The 22101-nt window shown below is 44.9% G+C and overlaps 1 long non-coding RNA gene across 1 annotated transcript in view; it reads right to left on the bottom strand.

The window, feature by feature from the left end:
- LOC115161314 (uncharacterized) overlaps window positions 1–22101 on the bottom strand; it is a 61344-nt gene that overhangs the window by 22247 nt on the left and 16996 nt on the right. The gene's annotated exons all lie outside the window — the stretch shown is intronic.

Below are 22101 nucleotides of genomic sequence, written 5' to 3'. Positions count from 1 at the left end.
GCTGGGGGGGCATGAGGAACGTATCAGCCTGTTCCTCATTGATTCCCCGGTGTTTCCGGTGGTACTGGGAATTCCCTGGCTAGCCACTCACAACCCTAAGATTTCGTGGAGGCAGAGGGCTCTTAAGGGGTAGTCGAGGGAGTGCTCAGGCAGGTGTATAGGAGTTTCCATCGGTGCGACCACGGTGGAAAGTCCAGACCCAGTCTCCACCGTGCACATTCCCTCAGAATATGCCGATTTGGCTATCGGCTTCAGTAAAACGAAGGCGACTCAATTACCCCCTCATCGACGAGGGGATTGTGCGATAAACCTCCAGGCTGACGCGGCCCTTCCTAGGAGTCACGTGTATCCTCTGTCTCAGGAGGAGACAGCGGCTATGGAGACATACGTCACTGAGTCCTTGAGACAGGGATACATTTGGCCATCCAAGTCACCCATCTCCTCAAGCTTCTTTTTGCAAAGAAGAAGGAGGGAGGTCTGCGCCCGTGCATGGACTATAGAGGTCTAAATTCCATCACGGTGAGTTTCAGTTACCCGCTACCGCTCATCACTACGGCAGTGGAGTCATTTCACGGGGCGCACTTCTTCACAAAACTAGATCTCAGGAGCGTGTATAACCTGGTGCGTATCCGAGCTGCAGACGAAAGGAAAACCGCATTTAGTACCACATCTGGCCATTATGAGTACCTAGTCATGCCGTATGGGTTAAAGAATGCTCCCGCCGTCTTCCAATCCTTTGTGGACGAGGTTCTTAGAGACCTGCTCGGTCAGGGTGTGGTGGTGGACATCGATGACATTTTGATCTACTCCGCCACACGCGCCGCGCATGTGTCTCTGTTGTGTAAAGTGCTTGGGAGGCTGCTGGAGCATGACCTGTACGTCAAGGCTGAGAAATGTGAGTTCTCCAAATGAGACGTCTCTTTTCTGGGGGGGTGATGGAATGTGACCGCATTACGGCCGTGCGTAATTGGCCGACTCCAACCACGGTGAAGGAGGTGCAGCGGTTCTTGGGGTTTGCCAATTACTACCGGAGGTTTATCCGGGGCTTTGGTCAGGTGCGGCTCCCATTACCTCACTGATGACAGGGGGTCCGGTGCGGCTGCGGTGGTCGGCAGAGGCGGACAGAGCCTTTCGTTGTCTGAAGGCTCTGTTTACCGGCACCCCAGTGTTGGCGCATCCGGACCCCTCTTTGCCATTCATAGTGGAGGTGGACGCGTCCGAATCTGGGGTAGGAGCGGTGCTGTTGCAGCGTTCGGGCGCACCTCCGAAGCTTCGGCCCTGTGCGTTCTTTTCTAAGAAGCTGAGTCCGGCGGAGTGCAACTATGATGTCGGGGACAGGGAGTTGTTAGCCGTGGTCAAGGCCCTGAAGGTGTGGAGACATTGGCTTGAGGGGGCACGACACCCTTTCCTCATCTGGACTGATCACCGTAACCTGGAGTACATCCGGGCAAGGAGACTTAACCCTCGTCAAGCCAGGTGGGCCATGTTTTTTACGAGGATTCAATTCACCCTGTCGTACATTCCAGGTTCCCGGAACCTGAAGGCCGACGCACTGTCGCATCTCCATGACACCGAGGAGCGGACCATTGATCTTACTCCCATACTCCCTGCCTTCTGTCTGGTGGCACCAGTGGTCTGGGAGGTGGATGCGGACATCGAGCGGGCGGGGCAGTCAGAACCAACTCCACCTCAGTGTCCCGCAGTTCGGAAGTACGTCCCGCTCGGTGTTCGCGATCGTCTGATCCGGTGGTCGCACACTCTACCCTCCTCGGATTATCCTGGTGTGGAACGGACGGTGTGGGGCCTGAAGGGGAAGTACTGGTGGCCCACTTTGGTTAAGGATGTTAGGCGCTATGTCTCTTCCTGTTTGGTGTGCGCCCAGTGTAAGGCTCCTAGGCACCTTCCTCAAGGGAAACTACAGCCCCTCCCCGTTCCACAGCAACCGTGGTCCCACCTGTCGGTGGATTTCCTCACGGATCTCCCGCCGTCTCAGGGGAACACCACGATCCTGGTCGATGTGGATCAGTTCTCGAAGTCCTGCCGTCTACTCTCTTTGCCCGGTCTTCCTACGGCCCTACAGACCGCGGAGGCCCTGTTTACGCACTACGGGGTGCCCAAGGACATCGTCTCTGATCGGGGTCCCCAGTTCACGTCCAGGGTGTGGAGGTCGTTTATTGAGAGGTTGGGGGTCACGGTCAGTTTGACCTCGGGTTTTCACCCCGAGAGTAATGGGCAGGTGGAACGTATTAACCAGGATGTGGGCAGGTTTCTGCAGTCCTATTGCCAGGACCGGCCAGGGGAGTGGGCGTTGTTTGTGCCATGGGCCGAGTTCTGCGCCACTCCTCTACTAACCTGTCGCCCTTTCAGGTGGTGTTAGGTTACCAGCCGGTACTGGTGCCATGGCATCAGAGCCAGACGGAGGCTCCTGCGGTGGAGGAATGGGTACAGCGCTCGAAGGAGACCTGGAGTGCCGTCCAGGAGTGCCTTAAACGCATTGTAGGATGGCACAAGGAGAGCGCTGACCGCCGCCACAGTGATGCCCCCGTGTTTAACCGGGGGACAGAGTCTGGCTCTCGACCCGGAAACTGTCCCTCCGCCTGCCCTGCCGGAAGCCGGGTCCGCAATTTGTGGGGCCGTACAATGTCCTGAGGAGAATAAACGAGGTGTGTTATAGGTTACAACTTCCTTCATATTACCGTATTAACCCCTCGTTTCATGTGTCTCTCCTCAGGCCGGTGGTAGCTGGTCCGCTGCAGGACGCTGAGGTGCGGGAGGTCCCTCAGCCCCCCCTGGACATCAGGGGGGCTCCGGCATACACAGTCCGGTCCATCTTGGACTCCCGACGTCGGGTGGGGGGCCTGCAGTACCTCGTGGACTGGGAGGGGTACGGCCCAGAAGAGAGGTGCTGGGTCCCGGTGTGGGACATTCTGGATCCAGCCCTGCTGCAGGAATTCCACAGCCTCCATCCGGATCGCCCCGCGCCTCGCCCCCCTGGGTCGTCCCCGAGGCCGGCGTCGGCGCGCTGCGGGAGCCGCGCGTCAGGGGGGGGTACTGCCGCAACGTCCACTGAAGGTGGTGCCTCTCCCCGGTCGGGTGGTGCTCGGCGGTCGTCGTCGCCGGACTACTAGCTGTCACCGATCCATGTTTCTGTGTCTTTTGGTTATGTCTGTTTAGTTCTGCACCTGTTCCTTGTTAGTCATTAGTGGGAGGTATTTAGTTTGTCTGTTTCGTTTGGGGATTCGTGCGGGATTGTTGCTTGTCATGTTTTATGTGATAGTCAGGATTTTCTTATGTTCTGCTACGCCGCGTATTTTGTTAGGCATTAGGGTTGCCAGGCTGCGCCCCGTCTGTTTGGATTTTGGAGCTGTCCTCCTGTCTATTTTGACTTTGCACCCTACCTTGTTGTGGCATATTTCTCTGTGGATTATTAAACATCTGTTCAACGGACCTCAGTCTCCTGCGCTTGACTCTACCACTTTCCTGCTATCTAAGGATATCGTGACAAATTCACACACTTATCAAGAGAACATCCCTGGTCAACCCTACTGCCTCTGATCTGGCAGACTCACTAAACACACATGCTTCATTTGTAAATTATGTCTGAGTGTTGGAGTGTGCTGCTGGCTATCTGTAAATTAAAAAAAAACAGAAAATGGTGCTGTCTGGTTTGCTTAATATAAGGAATTTCAAATTATTTTTACTTTTACATTTGATACTTAAGTATATTTCAGCAATTCCATTTACTTTTGAAACTTAAGTATATTTAAAACCAAATACTTTTACTTTTTTACTAAAGTAGTATTTTACTGGGTGACTTTTACTTTTCTCTTGAGTCATTTTATATTAAGGCATCTTTACTTTTACTCAAGTATGACAATTGGGTACTTTTTCCACCACTGCTAACATGGTACTTTCTCTGTTCTGACACACCCTAGAGTCGATTGACGCAACCGTACGTCACACAGTGACATCATTTTGAATATTGACTAGCTCCCTGTGTGTTTACGCCAGAGACTTCTTGTAGTGGCTGCAGCTCATTCCCCTCTTTTCGCCGATATAAAGTTTGCGACTATTTCATAACACGGGGCTTGGGAAAGCTGATTTCTTCTGCTCGAGAGGATCCGGAAAAGAAAATCATCATGAAATCATCTGTAAAACCTCAACCGTTTGATCTACAAACTGTAATAGGTAACTACCATGGAAAGATAAGACACATGAACACGACAGTGTCGGTTGTTTTGCTCTATGACACCCTCAAGCTTTATTGCAGTTGTCTGAACTCTGTTGCGGACCTCCTAATTTTGAAGAGGTCTTCTCACAAAACCAATATTCCAGACCGAACCCTCTGAGCTTCAGACTAAAATGTCACCGATATCGAAAGGGGAGACTGCCAGGAACATGTTGAATGTTTAGTTCTATGACTCACACAAGATTCAGGGGAGTCTTTCAGGGAAATCGTCTGAAGATAACCCCTTATGTGGCTGTAAAAATTACACAACGTGAATAGGGGGTAAAATGTGCCACGAATAACGTGACTGAACATGGGTCTACATTATTTATTTTTTCCTGAGTTTCCTTATCTCTCAGATATAGGACAGACACTTTAAAACCTTGTTCCTTATGATTTATTCTTTGATTGTCTGTTTTGCCATTTATGAATGTGTTATTCAATGCATTTCTATGGGCTATAGCAGTAAAGTCCAAATTCAATATTTCATCAAGTACATTTGTATATAGATTTTTTTTATACCTACAGGGGTCCTATAATTGAAAATCAAATGTCTAAATGATCAATTTGATGACCGTCTTTAACCTTTCTGGCGCAGGCGTTCCGCAAGCGACCCACCTTGACAACATCCGGTGAAATTGCAGCGCGAAATTCAAATTACAGAAATAGACATATTTCACATTCATGAAAATTCAAGTGTCATACATCAAAATAAAGCTTAAATTCTTGTTCATCCAGCCACTGTGTCATATTTCAAAAGGCTTTACGGTGAAAGCACAACATGCGGTTATCTGAGGACAGCAACGCACATACAAAAGCATGAAAAACATTTTTCAACCAGGCAGGTGCGCCACGAAAGTCAGAAATAGCGATATAATAAAAGCCTTACCTTTGAAGATCTTCTTCTGTTGGCACTCCAAAAGGTCCCAGCTACATCACAAATGGTCCTTTTGTTCGATAAAGTCCTTCTTTATAACCCCAAAAACTCTGTTTAGCTGGCGTGCTTCATTCAATAATCCACCGGTTTCCCTCATTCAAAATGCATACAAAATGAATCCCAAACGTTACCAATAAACTTCTCCAAACACGTCAAACAACGTTTACAATCAAACCGCTGCCCTAATATGTAAATAAACGATACAATTTAAGATGGAGAATCGTTATTGTCTTTACCGGAGATAAACAATAAAGAACTCGCTCTCATCCACGCACATGAAAACACTACAGCCAAAATGGGAGCCACTTAGAAAAACTACAAATTCTAGCTCATTTTTCCAAAAACAAGCCTGAAACTTTTTCTAAAGACTGTTGGCATCTAGTGGAAGCCCTAGGAACTGCAATCTGGGAGGATTTCACCTCATAATAAACATGACAGCCATTGAAAACAGTGGTAGGCTGATGGTTTGCTGGTTTGTCCTCGGGGTTTCGCCTGCCATATCAGTTCTGTTATACTCACAGACATTATTTTAACAGTTTTAGAAACTATAGAGTGTTTTCTATCCAAATCTACCAATTATATGCAAAGTAAATTTCCTGAGTAACAGGCAGTTTACTTCGGGCACGCTTTTCATCCGGACGTCAAAATCCGGACGTCAAAATACGCCCTAGCACAAAGAGGTTTTAAGCAATTCCATATGTTAATTTAGTAGATTCGGTTTAGACTTACAGGGGTTAAGAAGAAGAAGAAATTTGAAATCTGCAGAAACAGAGGCTGTTGGAGAGGACCTGTGGGTTGTTGGTTTCTATCCAATAGCATCTCAGTCAGGGTCGGGCATCCGTCCAATCACATCTCTCTGGCCTGTGACTCAAGCCACAGTGTTACTGGGAAGCCAGTTTAGCAAATGTCAGCTGCAATAACCTCACAGCAGCAACGTCACAGAGAACGCCTGACCTGGACAGACAGATTGAAGAGTGGCGAGGAGAGGAGAGAAAGATGGAGAATGTCTCTGGCAGAGTCGGACACTTTCTACGCCATGTTTCTCCCGCTGCCGCCAGTCACAAACCCAGATGGATGGTTGTGTTAATTACCTGAGACACCGAGGCAGACGGGTGATTCACTGGTTCAATAAAAAATATGTTGGTGTTTCAGAATGAGTATCACTTAACCACTAACTGATTATACGTCCATTCTTTTGAAGGCCATAATTTTTGGAATGTTAGTTGGCAACACTTTTAGTACTTCACTCCAAAATTGGCCCTGTATTCACAAAGCGCCTCAGCAAAGGAGTGCTGATCTATCCCTGTCCATGTAATCACATTCATTATAACATAAAAGGGAAAACTGATTTTTGATTAGGTATCAACAAAATGTTACTACATTATGTTTTCCTCTGATCAGCAGTTTCCTGCTTTTGCCACTATTTGAGTGTGGACCAAGCCAACACCCAGGTCTTCAAAAACTAATGAGCTAAATAGGATTGTGGACTTGGCCAGAGTCAACATAGCCTCTGATATATGGATAAGACACACACACAGACACACATGCATTCACTCACACACACAAACACTAACAGCTGTCACAGTGTCAAGAAAAATTTGAGGTTCATCCATGTTTCTCAAAGTCAAATTTTGAAGTTGTTCCAAATGTCAATTTTTGAAGTGTTTAACCTCTCTGGGCTAGGTGGGACGCTTGCTTCCCACCTACGTAACAGCCAGTTGAATCCCGTGGCGCGTTATTCAAATACCTTAGAAATGCTATTACTTCAATTTCTCAAACATATGACTATTTTACAGCATTTTAAAGACAAGACTCTCGTTGATCTAACCACACTGTCCGATTTCAAAAAGGCTTTACAACGAAAGCAAAACATTAGATTATGTCAGCAGAGTACCCAGCCATAAATAATCAGACACCCATTTTTCAAGCTAGCATATAATGTCACATAAACCCAAACCACAGCTAAATGCAGCACTAACCTTTGATGATCTCCATCAGATGACAATCTTAGGACATTATGTTATACAATACATGCATGTCTGTTCAATCAAGTTCATATTTATATCAAAAAACAGCTTTTTACATTAGCAGGTGACTAGCATGTGACTAGCATTCCCACTGAACACTTCCGGTGAATTTACTAAATTACTCACGATAAACGTTCACAAAAAACATAACAATTATTTTAAGAATTATAGATACAGAACTCCTATATGCACTCGCTATGTCCGATTTTAAAATAGCTTTTCGGTGAAAGCACATTTTGCAATATTCTAAGTAGATAGCCCAGCATCACAGGGCTAGCTATTTAGACACCCAGCAAGTTTAGCACTCACCAAAGTCAGATTTACTATAAGAAAAATGTTATTACCTTTGCTGTTCTTCGTCAGAATGCACTCCCAGGACTTCTACTTCAATAACAAATGTTGGTTTGGTCCCAAATAATCCATTGTTATATCCAAATAGCGGTGTTTTGTTTGTGCGTTCAAGACACTATCCAAAAGGGTAAATAAGGGTTACGAGCACGACGCATTTCGTGACAAAAAAATTCAAAATATCCATTACCGTACTTCGAAGCATGTCAACCGCTGTTTAAAATCAATTTTTATGCCATTTTTCTCGTAAAAAAGCGATAATCGTTTTTTAATACAAAGAGAGCGAAAGTAAAAGCATGGGATCCCCTCATGCACGAGCCTCAGTCTGATGGCCCTCTGATAGAGCACTTGCCAAAAGCGCTAATGTGTTTCAGCCTGGGGCTGGAATTACATCATTCAGCTTTTTCCCGCCTTCTGAGAGCCTATGGGAGCCGTAGGAAGTGTCACGTAACAGCAGAGATCCCCTGTTTTGGATAGAGATGATCAAGGAGGGCAAGAAATGGTCAGACAGGCTACTTCCTGTAAGGAATCTTCTCAGGTTTTTGCCTGCCATATGAGTTCTGTTATACTCACAGACACCATTCAAACAGTTTTAGAAACTTTGGGGTGTTTTCAATCCAAAGCCAATAATTATATGCATATTCTAGTTACTGGGCAGGAGTAGTAACCAGATTAAATCAGGTACGTTTTTTATCCGGCCGTGCAAATACTGCCCCCTATCCCCAACAGGTTTTAAGGTTAAGTTTAGGCATTAACTCCACATTTTCAAGGTTAGGGTTAAGTTCCAAATTGTTAAGGTTAGGGTTAAGTTCCGAATGATTAAGGTTAGGGTTAAGTTTTGAAATGTTAAGGTAAGGGTTAAGTTCAGGCATTAACTCCAAATTCTTAAGGTAAGGCATTTTCTCAGAATGGTTAAGGCAAGGATTAAGGTTTGGGATAGGCTTCAAATAAAAATGACTTTCTATCACTGGATTCAAACTTGCAACCTCTGGAATCAGATGCTTACGCATGTCTGCCATCCCTAACCACAACACAACCAAAACCTACTTGAAGGTAACAGTGGACGGTTTCCACGTCAGCTCCCGACATCCTCAGACATGGACGGTTGTTGAATACTGACTTGTATCACAGGTGACCTGGCAGCACAAACATGCATGCAGGAACACACACACACCATGTGTAAAACAAACACAGCTAAACATGGCAGAGCCTTGTTGCTCTCCTTTGTGAGTTTAGACAGGCCAGTGTCCAAGAAGCACTCAGTACTTCTTTGTGTGGAGGGGGCTATGGAATTTGGGTGTTCTGTTTATAATACACAGAGGGGGGCCCTACTAAGGTGGTATTGGGTGCTACAGTGTCAAGCATGAGGGGTGGTTCAGCTAGGCTTTCTATGGAATGTTTAAACTTCTCTGTAATCACGTATAGTTTCATTGTCTCAACTATCAAACGTTAGTCAAAGTCATAATGACTACATGCTTTACATATAGTTATATCTGTCTGTGTTTCTCCCTCTCTTTGTAAATCATTTAAATCTCTCCCCCAAAATAACGAATTGTCTTATAGTATTGCTTCTTAGAATAGTAGGATAAAGTCATGCTGCATAGGTTGCCTCTATAGCTCTCACCAGCCACCATTCAGCCTGGGAGGTTAGTAGAGTCATGACGTCATCAGAAACGGTCAGGGCTAACGTGAGTAATAGACTCCATCAGTGGTCTCCAAGGTCTCACCAGCCATATAAAGCCAGGGGGAGACAAATGACACAGAGCTGATTCAGTCATTGCACTCATTCTGGACATTCTTTCCAGGGACATCATCATTCCCAGACAGAGAGAGAGAGTAGCAGCTAACATCTGTCTGGAGACACGAGCTCTTAGGACCTAAATACGTTCAGTAGTAGGCATGTTATTGGGCGTGGGTAGAGCACAGTCAGTCAGTGGCCTGTTATACTCCTCTTATACTCAGGATAAGGGGGAGAGAAATGTTGCACAGTGTTCATAGGTTTATTGTCTCCTCTTATACTCAATATTGTCTACCAGAAGGAACTCCATTTTTAATCAAGTTTCAATCAGGGCAGTGACTCCCTGTGGGACTAACATAAACAATTAACCTTGTTTAATTATGGCTGGTTCCATTATGCAATTATCTTATCTGCTACTGCTTAGAGGGTGTGTGTTTGTGTGTGTGTGTGTGTGTGTGTGTGTGTGTGTGTGTGTGTGTGTGTGTGTGTGTGTGTGTGTGTGTGTGTGTGTGCGTGTGCGTGTGCGTGTGCGTGTGTGTGGCATCGTTACAGTAAGAAAGGCAAACAACACCTATAAAGCTATCATCTAAAACACCTGTTGAATGCTTATTTTTATTTTAAATATTTGTCAAATGCCAGAATAAATGTAAATCTAAATAAATCGAGTTGAATGAAAAGTTAGAATTTTAGCACCAGGTAAAAGTTTTGCCCCATCTGGGACTAATGGAACTTTTGAAGAAGGTTGTTCACCATTTCCCCAGGAATTTACTGCTGGGACGAAGAGGTCAAAACGTGTTGAAAATAAACCGGTGAAGAGCCACAGAGTCAAACAAACCTGGACAGAACACACACACACACACACACACACACACACACACACACACACACACACACACACACACACACACAGAAGTATCAGAAAATATTCTACCTATGGTACTTACCTTGGCTCTTCCATGTGACCTGAGTCTGTGAGATATATACAGACCCTCTACAGTGGATTATGTTACGAGCCACCTGTTCTCCCCAATTAAGGTCCCACCAACCTTCTGTGCTTAATTCACATTCCTTTTAAGGTACGATTCTTATTTTCTTTCTTTATTTTATTTAACCTTTATTTAACCAGGTAGGCCAGTTGAGAACAAGTTCTCATTTACAACTGTGACCTGGCCAAGATAAAGCAAAGCAGTGTGACAAACAACAACACAGAGTTACACACGGGATAAACAAATATGCATTCAAAAATACAATAGAAAATGTCCATATACAGTGTGTGCAAGTGAGGTAGGATAAAGGAGGTAAGGCAATAAATAGGCCATAGTGGCAAAATAATTACAATATAGCAATGAAACACTGGAGTGATAGATGTGCAGAAGATGAGTGTGCAAGTAGAGATACTGGGGTGCAAAGGAGCAAAATAAATCAAATAAATAACAGCATGGGGGATGAGGTAGTTAGATGGGCTATTTACAGATGGGCTAAGTACAGGTGCAGTAATCTGTGAGCTGCTCTGACAGCTGGTGCTTAAAGTTAGTAAGGGAAATATGAGTCTCCAGCTTCAGTGATTTTTGTAGTTCATTCCAGTCATTGGCAGTAGAGACCTGGAAGGAAAGGCAGCCAAAGGAGGAATTGGCTTTGGGAGTGACCAGTGAGATATACCTGCTGGAGGGCGTGCTACGGGTGGGTGCTGCTATGGTGACCAGTGAGCTGAGATAAGGCAGAGCTTTAGCTAGCAAAGACTGATAGATGACCGGGAGCCAGTGGGTTTGGCGACGAATATGAAGTGAGGGCCAGCCAACGAGATCGTACAGGTCGCAGTGGTGGGTAGTATATGGGGCTTTGGTGATAAAACGGATGGCACTGTGATAGACTGCATCCAATTTGCTGAGTAGAGTGTTGGAGGCAATTTTGTAAATGACATCGCCGAAGTCAAGGATCGGTAGGATAGTCAGTTTTACGAGGGTATGTTTGGCAGCATGAGTGAAGGATGCTTTGTTGTGAAATAGGAAGCCGATTCTAGATTTCATTTTGGATTGGGGATGCTTACTGTGAGTCTGGAAGGAGAGTTAACATTCTAACCAGACACCTAGGTATTTATAGTTGTCCACATATTCTAAGTCAGAACCGTCCAGAGTAGTGATGCTGGACGGACGGGCAGATGCGGGCAGCAATCGATTGAAGAGCATGCATTTAGTTTTACTTGCATTTAAGAGCAGTTGGAGGCCACAGAGGGAGAGTTGTATGGCATTGAAGCTTGTCTGGAGGTTAGTTAAAACCTGTTTAGTATAAGGGGCAGTATTTTCACGGCCGGATGAAAAACGTACCCTATTTAAACTGTTTACTACTCTTTCCCAGAAACGGGAATAAGCATATAATTAGTAGATTTGGATAGGAAACACTGAAGTTTCGAAAACTGTTTGAATGGTGTATGTGAGTATAACAGAACTCATATGGCAGGCGAAAACCTGAGAAAATTACAAGCAGGAAGTGGAATGTCTGAGAATTGTAGTTCTTCTTTTGATTCTCTATCGAAACTACAGTATCTGTGGGGTTACGTTGCACTTTCTAAGGCTTCCATTGGCTGTCTAAAGCCTTCGGAAAGCAGATTGAGCCTTCTCCTGTCTCTGGGCAGAGTATAGTAGCTCAGTTTCTCAGTGGTCTGCCTGGGAACAAAGAGATTGGATATGCGCGTTCCTGCAAGCACGTTGTTTTTTCCTTTCCTCCTTGAATTAATACACTAATGTCCGGTTGGATTATTATTGCTATTTTACGAGACAAATACCATAAAAATTGATTTTAAACAGAGTTTGACATGCTTCTAAGTACGGTAATGGAACATTTAGACTTTTTGTGTCTCAAAATGCGCTCGCGCGTTAGCCTTTGGATAGTGACCTGAACGCACAAACAAAACGGAGGTATTTGGACAATACTATGGATTATTTGGAACAAAAACAACATTTCTTGTGGAAGTAGCAGTCCTGGGAGTGCATTCTGACGAAGATCAGCAAAGGTAATACAATATTTACATATAATATTTCTAATACTAATTCTGAGTTTAGTTTGCCCCGAACTTGGCGGGTGTCAAAATAGCTCGCCATGATGGCGAACTATGTACTCAGAATATTGAAAAATTTGCTTTCCCGAAAAGCTATTTTAAAATCTGACACAGCGGTTGCTTAAAGGAGTTCTGTATCTATAATTCTTGAAATCAATGTTATGTATTTTGTCATCACACGCCAATGTAAAAAGCTGTTTTTGGATATAAATATGAACTTGATTGAACAAAACATACATGTATTGTATAACACAATGTCCTAGGAGTGTCATCTGATGAAGATCATCAACGGTTAGTGCTTCAATTTGCTGTGTTTTTGGTTTTATTAACATATATGCTTGCTTGGAAAATGGCTGTGTGATTATTTTGGTCTATGTACTCTCCTAACATAATCTAATGTTTTGCTTTCGCTGTAAAGCCTTTTTGAAATCGGACAATGTGGTTAGATTAACGAGAGTCTTATCTTTAATTAAAATGGTGTAAAATAGTTGATTGTTTGAAAAAATTGAATTGTGGTATTTTAGTAGTTTTTGTATTTCACGCCATGCGATTCCATTGGCTGTTGGCTAGGGGTCCCGCTAGCGGAACGTGTCCAAAGAAGGACCAGAAGTGAACAAAATGGTGTCGTCTGTGTAGACAGTGTCCAAAGAAGGACCAGAAGTGTACAAAATGGTGTCGTCTGTGTAGACAGTGTCCAAAGAAGGACCAGAAGTGTACAAAATGGTGTCGTCTGTGTAGAGGTGGATCAGAGAATCACCAGCAGCAAGAGCAACATCATTGATGTATACAGAGAAAAGAGTCGGCCCGGGAATTGAACCCTGTGGCACCCCCATAGAGACTGCCAGAGGTCCGGACAACAGGCCCTCCGATTTGACACACTGAATTCTGTCTGAGAAGTAGTTGGTGAACCAGGCGAGGCAGCTTTCCAATCTTTGGGTATCTCAGACAATATGAAAGAGAGGCTGAACAGGCTAGTAATAGGAGTTGCAAAAATTTCGGCGGATCATTTTAGAAAGAGAGGGTCCAGATTGTCTAGCCTGGCTGATTTGTAGGATTCAGATTTTGCAGCTCTTTCAGAACATCACCTATCTGGATTTGGGTGAAAGAGAAATGGGGGAGGCTTGGGCAAGTTGCTGTGGGGGGTGCAGGGCTGTTAACTGGGGTGGAAAGCATGGCCAGCCGTAGAAAAATGCTTATTGAATTTCTCAATTATCAAGGATTTATCGGTTGTGACAGTGTTTCCTAGCCTCAGTGCAGTGCGTAGCTAGGAGGAGATGGTCTTATTTTCCATGGACTTTACAGTGTCCAAGAACTTTTTGAAGTTTGAGCTACAGGATGCAAATTTCTGTTTGAAAAGGCTAGCCTTTGCTTTCCTAACTGACTGTGTATATTGGTTCCTAACTTCCCTGAAAAGTTGCAAATCGCGGGGGCTATTCAATGCTAATGCAGTACGCCACAGGATGTTTTTGTGCTGGTCAAAGGCAGTCAGGTCTGGAGTGAACCAAGGGCTATATCTGTTCCTGGTTCAACATTTTTTGAACGGGGCATGGTTATTTAAGATGGTGAGGAAAGCACTTTTAAAGAATAACCAGGAATCCTCTACTGTCGGAATGAAGTCAATATCCCTCCAGGATACCCGGGCCAGGTCGATTAGAAAGGCCTGCTCGATTAATTGTTTTAGGGAGCATTTGACAGTGATGAGTGGGTGGGGTTATATCCTGCCTGTTTGGCCCTGTCCGGGGTTATCGTCGGATGGGGCCACAGTGTCTCCCGACCCCTACTGTCTCAGCCTCCAGTATTTATGCTGCAGTAGTTTATGTGTCGGGGGGCTAGGGTCAGTCTGTTATATCTGGAGTATCTCTCCTGTCTTATCTGGTGTCCTGCGTGAATTTAAGTATGCTCTCTCTAATTTCTCTTTCTCTCTTTCTTTCTTTTTTTCTCTCTTTCAATATTTCTTTCTTTCTCTCAATCTTACTTTCTCTCTCTCTGAGGATAGTTTTTTGTTGATGTTGTTTTGTATGTTCTCACTTTTGTTTATTATTTATTTCACTTGCTTAGGCAATTTCTCTCTGTTTCTTTCTTTCTTTCTCTGTCTCGGAGGACCTGAGCCCTAGGACCATGCCTTAGGAATACCTGGCCTGATGACTCCTTGCTGTCCCAAGTCCACCTGGCCATGCTGCTGCTCCAGTTTCAACTATTCTGCCTGCGGCTATGGAACCCTGACCTGTTCACCGGACGTGCTACCTGTCCCAGACCTGCTGTTTTCAACTCTCTAGAGACAGCAGGAGTGGTAGAGATACTCTGAATGATCGGCTATGAAAAGCCAACTGACATTTACTCCTGAGGTGCTGACCTGTTGCACCCTCGACATCCACTGTGATTATTATTATTTGACCCTGCTGGTCATCTATGAACATTTTAATATCTTCGCCATGTTCTGTTATAATCTCCACCCAGCACAGCCAGAAGAGGACTGGCCACCCCTCATAGCCTGGTTCCTCTCTAGGTTTCTTCCTGGTTTCTGGCCTTTCTAGGGAGTTTTTCCTAGCCACCGTGCTTCTACACCTGCATTGCTTGCTGTTTGGGGTTTTAGGCTTGGTTTCTGTGCAGCACTTTGAGATATCAGCTGATGTAAGAAGGGCTTTATAAATACATTTGATTTGAAATTTGATTTGATGAGGGGTGGCCGTTTGACCGCAGACGCATTACGGACGCAGGCAATGAGGCAGTGATCACTGAGATCCTGGTTGAAGACAGCAGAGGTGTATTTGGCGGCCAGGTTGGTTACGAAGATATCTATGAGGGTGCCCGTGTTACGGATTTTGGGTTGTACCTGGTAGGTTCATTGATCATTTTGGTGAGATTGGTGGCATCAAGCTTAGATTGTAGGATGGCCGGGGTGTTAAGCATATCCCAGTTTAGGTCACCTAACAGCACGAGCTCTGAAGATAGATGGGGCAACACATTTACATATGGTGTCCAGGGCATAGCTGGGGGCAGAAGGTGGTCTATAGCAAGCAGCAACGGTGAGAGACTTGTTTCTGGAAAGGTGGATTTTTAAAAGTAGAAGCTCAAATTATTTGGGCACAGAGCTGGATAGTAAGACAGAACTCTGCAGGCTATCTCTGCAGTAGATTGCAACTCCGCCCCCTTTGGCAGTTCTATCTTGTCGGAAAGTGTTATAGTTAGGGATGGACATTTCAGGGTTTTTGGTGGTCTTCCTAAGCCAGGATTCAGACACTGCTAGGACATCCGGGTTCGCAGAGTGTGCTAAAGCAAACTTAGGGAGGAGGCTTCTAATGTTAACATTTATGAAACCAAGGCTTTTACGGTTACAGAAGTCAACAAATGAGAGCGCCTGGGGAATGGGAGTGGAGCTAGGCGCTGCAGGGCCTGGATTAACCTCTACATCACCAGAGGAACAGAGGAGGAGCAGGATAAGGGTACGGCTAAAGGCTATAAGGACTGGTCGTCTAGTACGTTTGGAACAGGAGTATAAGGAGCAGGTTTCTGGGCACGGTAGAATAGATTCAAGGCATAATGTACAGACAAAGGTATGGTAGGATGTGAATACAGTGGAGGTAAACCTATGCATTGAGTGATGATGAGAGAGATATTGTCCCTAGAAACATCATTTAAACCTGGTGAGGTCACTGCATGTGTGGGAGGTGGAACTAAAGGGTTAGCTAAGGCGTATTGAGCAGGGCTAGATTCTCTACAGTGAAATAAGGCAATAATAACTAACCAAAACAGCAGGGGACAAGGCATATTGACATTAGGGAGAGGCATGCGTAGCCGAGTGATCATTGGGTCCAGTGAGTAGCTGGGCGAGCTGGAGACACGTCGATTCAGACAGCTAGCGGGCCGGGGCTAGAAGAAGGGCCGTAGAGGGATGTCGCGACGGAAGAAGTCAGTTGTAGCCCCTTCGTGCGGCATCAGTCTTGATGCATCAGCAGGGCTCCGTGTAGTAAAAGGGTCCAGGCCAATTGGCAAAATAGGTATAGTAGCCCAAAAAATTGGCTGATGGACTTCTTCAGCTAACAGTCCGGTATGCTCTAGACAGCTAGCGGGCCGCGGCTAGCAGGCTAGCAGATGGGCATTCAGGGGACGTCGCGACGGGGGAGCCAGTTGAAAAAAACCCTCGGGCGGATTACGTCGGTAGTCTAGTCGTGATGGATCGGCAGGGCTCCGTATTGGCAATAAAAGGGGTCCAGGCCAATTGGCAAAATAGGTATTGTAGCCCAAGGAGTGTGTGCAGACTGGCAGGAGTTGGCTAAAGGTTAGCTGATGACCGCTAGCAGTGTCCAGCTGACTACTAGCTAGTAGCTTGTTAGCTGGGTAGCTTCTGTTGGGGGTTCCGGTTCTGAAGTAAAGAAAATAGCAGATCCATACCACATTGGGTGAGGCGGGTTACAGGAGAGTATGTTGAAGTTGGGGTTAAGAAAAATATAGAAAATACATGCGAAGACAAAAATATATAAAAATATATATACACGGGACACGACAAGACGAAGACAAAAGACACCTGACTGCTACGCCATCTTGAAGGAGCCACTTTAGCCACTTCCTCTGACTCCTACCTTCTCAGATCACTAAGGGAGACAGGGAATGGCAGTTTGGTCATCATGTCTCCACTTTAGCCACTTTAGCCACTTCCTCTGACTCCTACCTTCTCAGATCACTAAGGGAGACAGGGAATGGCAGTTTGGTCATCATGTCTCCACTTGCAAGTACTAGAGCTATTTGAGCCAGGTCTGATTGAGATGAACTTTGAGCCAGGTCTAACTGAGATGAACTTAGAAAGAGCATAAGTAATGTACTTTAGATTAGTCTTCCATCTAGTGGCTCAGAGATGCCAGTGATCTGAATCCTGTCCCTGAAATCTTTTTCCCTTGTGGACCAGACAAAGGTGCCACTTCTGAATTCCTTATGGGTAGGCATTCTAAGTTCCTGACTACAGAGCAGTCAGCAGAGGTTTCATTATGTTTTATCATTTTTTTGTTGTTGTTCTTTAACACCAAATACAAACCAACACATATGAAAAACACCTCCGTCTCCTCTGACCAGACCCAAGTGATCACACCTCCATCTCCTCTGGCCAGACCCACATGATCACACCTCCATCTCCTCTGGCCAGACCCAGGTGATCACACCTCCATCTCCTCTGGCCAACCCACGTGATCACACCTCCATCTCCTCTGGCCAGACCCACATGATCACACCTCCATCTCCTCTGGCCGGACCCACATGATCACACCTCCATCTCCTCTGGCCGGACCCACATGATCACACCTCCATCTCCTCTGGCCAGACCCACATGCTCACACCTCCATCTCCTCTGGCGAGACCCACATGATCACACCTCCATCTCCTCTGGCCAGACCCACATGCTCACACCTCCATCTCCTCTGGCCAGACCCACATGATCACACCTCCATCTCCTCTGACCAGACCCAAGTGATCACACCTCCATCTCCTCTGGCCAGACCCACATGATCACACCTCCATCTCCTCTGACCAGACCCACATGATCACACCTCCATCTCCTCTGGCCAGACCCACGTGATCACACCTCCATCTCCTCTGGCCAGACCCGCATGATCACACCTCCATCTCCTCTGGCCAGACCCGCATGCTCACACCTCCCTTTGGACAGACCCGCATGCTCACACCTCCATCTCCTCTGGACAGACCCGCATGCTCACACCTCCATCTCCTTTGGCCAGATCTGCATGCTCACACCTCCATCTCCTCTGGCCAGATCAGCATGCTCACACCTCTGTCCCTAGTGCCTTTATTATTGTTCGCCACATGGCCTTACATTGTACCAATTAGTTTTTCTTGGTCTCCCATGCTATTTTAATATTTTCATAATAAATCATTAGATTTTCCATTGTGCTAGGTTTCACTCTAACTAACACTCTGTTCCAAAAGCCATTAGTATCCTTGGTAATGTCTGTCTGTCTGTCTGTCTGTCTGTCTGTCTGTCTGTCTGTCTGTCTGTCTGTCTGTCTGTCTGTCTGTCTGTCTGTCTGTTTGAACTTGTGGCAAACCTAATTTATCTTATGAGGATAAATGAAGTATTCACTGTCATCTTTACCTCTGCAGTATTATACTGTAACTGCAGTAACTAGGCTATTAGTATTAGACACAGTCTGTTCAAATAAACGGGTGTGTGTAACTGTCTATTTGGTGGTGAAGATTAGGCTAGGAAGGCATTTTAAACTACCCACAGATCATTGTTAGGAGATCGCAAATCACCCCTTCCGTCCATGTTAGCACACGTCTGCTAGGAGACAACCATATATCCCGTCTCTTATAGACACTGCTGAAGGGGGGTGGATGAGGAAGAGAGAACAGTGCTAGAGAGATAATGCCAATACAGCTGATCTCACTTGGATTCTGATTGTAAGTTCAGGACACTTTTCTTCACTAGAGGAAGACATTAACTGAAATCGGTCCTTAGCGCCCAGGAACTCTTATCTCAGAGCATCAGATAGGGTTTAAGAGAAACGGTAATTGCTTCACCTTGACTTCTAATAAACTGGGTGGAATTTTCACCATTGCTTACACTTCTATGGTTTCAGATCTACAGGAGTGGCTAGGGGCCTGTCTCTTTGGAGTCGATCTGGGATTCAGCATGACTGTTTTGGTTGTGGTCAAAAGTTGCTGTGGTCAAAAATGAAGGACAGTCGTAAGGGGTGTCATTCCAAGATGTACCTGATGGTGGCGATGCTGTTCACCAAATGGCTTCATATGTCCCCCTATGAACACCCACACACAGCATTACAAAATGCAGATATATCTCAGTCAGTTACCTTAACATTTAAATTCATATGATAAGAGTAAGATTATACTGTTGGATAATTGATATTGCTCTGTCAGTGGAGGCTGCCGAGGGGAGGACAGCTCATAATAATGTCCGGAACGGAGCAAATGGAATGGCATCAAACACCTGAATAACATGTGTTTGATGTATTTGATATCACTCCACTGATTCCGCTGCAGTCGTAACCACCGAGCCGCCTGTTCTCCCCAATTAAGGTCCCACCAACCTTCTGTGCTTAATTCACATTCCTTTTAAGGTCCGATTCCTGTGCTTTCTGTACGAAATAGACATAAATATCCCAACAAGCTCTCACAGTTTCACTGCAGAATTAGTCGTTCATCCACGTTCTCAAAACGTTACATTTCAAAGTGTTTTTGTTACTCCTGCTGCTCTGTATCGCTCCATTTCTCCAACCTTAAAATGTTGAAGTTGGTTAAGTTTAGGCACTCATTCTGAATGGTTAAGGTAAGTGTTAAGGTTTGGGATAGGGCTAAAACATTAAGTTTAGTCACTCATTCTAAATGGTTAAGGTAAGTGTTAAGGTTTGGGATAGGGCTAAAACATTACGTTTAGGCATTCCAGTGGCCATGACTGGGATTGAACACACAACCTTCTGATCCACTAACCCTGTCCACAACACCCTAGCAAAACCAAAGCCTACTTTATTATAATAGCGCTCATTGTTGCCCCTAGTGGCTGGTTTTGAAGGCATTTCTTGACATCCTGGCTGCGTATCCATATGGGAGATATGAGTTACCACCTTACAAGGACTTTGAGAAGCGAATAAAATCTAGAAACAATGCATCACCATCATCATTATCACCAGCAGCATTATTGCCATCATCATTATCATCATCATCATTATTACCATCAACATCATCATCAGCAGGAGCATTATTACCATCACCATCATCATCAGCAGCATTATTACCATCATCTTTATCATTGTCATCATCATCATCAGTATTACCATCATCATCATCATTACTATTATCATTACCATCATCAGCATTATTACCATCATCAGCAGCAGCATTATTACCATCATCCTTATCATCATCATTACATCATAATTATCATCATTGTCATCATCATCATCATCATCATCATTATTACCATCATCATAAGCAGCAGCAGCATTATTACCATCACCATTATCATCATCATCATCATCATCATCATCATTATTACCATCATCATTATCATTATCAGCAGCAGCATCATTACCATCATCATCATCATCATCACCATCATCAGCAGCAGCATTATTCCCATCACCATTATCATCATCATCATCATTACCATCACCATCATCATTATCAGCAGCAGCATCATTACCAGCATCATTTACATCATCATTATTACCATCATCATTATTATTATCATCACCATCATTATCATCATCATCATCATCCTCTTCAAGGAACCCTATGGAGTTGCCATCATAGCCTACCTCTGTTGGACTGACCATGACTAATGTTTGTATTAGGTTTGTAGTGGAATTTGCTAGATATTAGGTTTTGTTGTGAAATTGTTAGAGATTACCTGTTATATACTGCTGCACTGTCGGATCTAGTAGCATAAGCATTTTGCTACACTCGCAATTACGTCTGCTAACCATGTGTATGTGACCAATACAATTTGATTTGATTTGAAGCCATGCAAAATGAATGTGGATTTCTCTTAAGATGCCCTCCACCCACATAAAGAAACATGATTTTTATATTGTTTTCCCACATCTTTCTCCAACCACCAACCCACCCACACACACAAACTCAACACACACAGAACACACACACAACACACACACAGAGAACACTGTAGACATGCCGATGAGTTCAAACACTCACACACTCGCACACACTGGCCTTTATGGAGAGATAAACAGGACGTGCTGAATCACATCCCGGGTTATCAGTGTTGAACCAGGGGTGCATTCTTCAATATACCACCCAGAGGTGAACCCCAGGGTTGAGTGGTGCTACAAAAACAAATTGCATGCCAGTGATTGACCAGTGATATAGCTCTTCTCATGGTTATGTTTCATTTATCTAAAAACTGTGAAATATGCCCTACAAAGGAGCTATACTGTGGAAAGATGCATGACTTACAGAAAGGAAAGAAGCTTCCGTTCGCACACTTAGGTTCATGCCAATTTCAGTTTGCCATGCTTTGGATCCCAATAGAACACCCGAGTGTGCGTCTGTCTGTTCTATAAAGGTTATATGTTCAGCTCTGCTCAGATCACTGCTAGTGTAATTAAGGTGTACCAGTGTACCACTCTTGTGTGATGAGTAACCATGCCTGGGGAAAAGGACTGGTGTTACCACTACAAGATAACATACACTTTAACTCAGACCACTAACTTCTTGTGGTGTGTAGACGACCCGGGAGTTAGACTTTGGTCAACGACTCATGTCAGAGTGGAAAAGCTCTAGGCAGTGTAATCAGTCAGAGTGATCTGATAGGCTGAGACAAGATGTATCCCAAGGTGTCTACATGGGAACCACACACATACACACACACACACACACACGCACACACACACACACACACACACACACACACACACGCACACACACGCACACACACACACACACACACACACACACACACGGATTAAACAGGCATTTAACAAGCTCTTTCAGGAAGGTCAGAGTTCAGTCCTAGAACTTCAGAGAAAAGAGGGAGGGGGTGGTTGTGCGGGCAGCGTGGGGACTGGATGGGGGAAGGTGTGTGTGCATTGGAGAATGGAATGTTACAGGGGTAATCAAAGTAATCAATCTGACACCATTAGATAAGCAAAATTATAAAATGGGTCGTTTGAGCCCTGATTGCTGATTGACTGACAGCCATGGTATGTCAGACTGTATACCACGGGTATGACAAAACATGTATTTTTACTGCTCTAGTTATGTTGGTAACCAGTTTATAATAGC

This window comes from Salmo trutta, chromosome 24 (genome assembly GCF_901001165.1).
Source record: "Salmo trutta chromosome 24, fSalTru1.1, whole genome shotgun sequence".
In the NCBI taxonomy this organism is placed as follows: domain Eukaryota; kingdom Metazoa; phylum Chordata; class Actinopteri; order Salmoniformes; family Salmonidae; genus Salmo; species Salmo trutta.
This window is presented reverse-complemented; position numbering and strand designations above follow the sequence as displayed.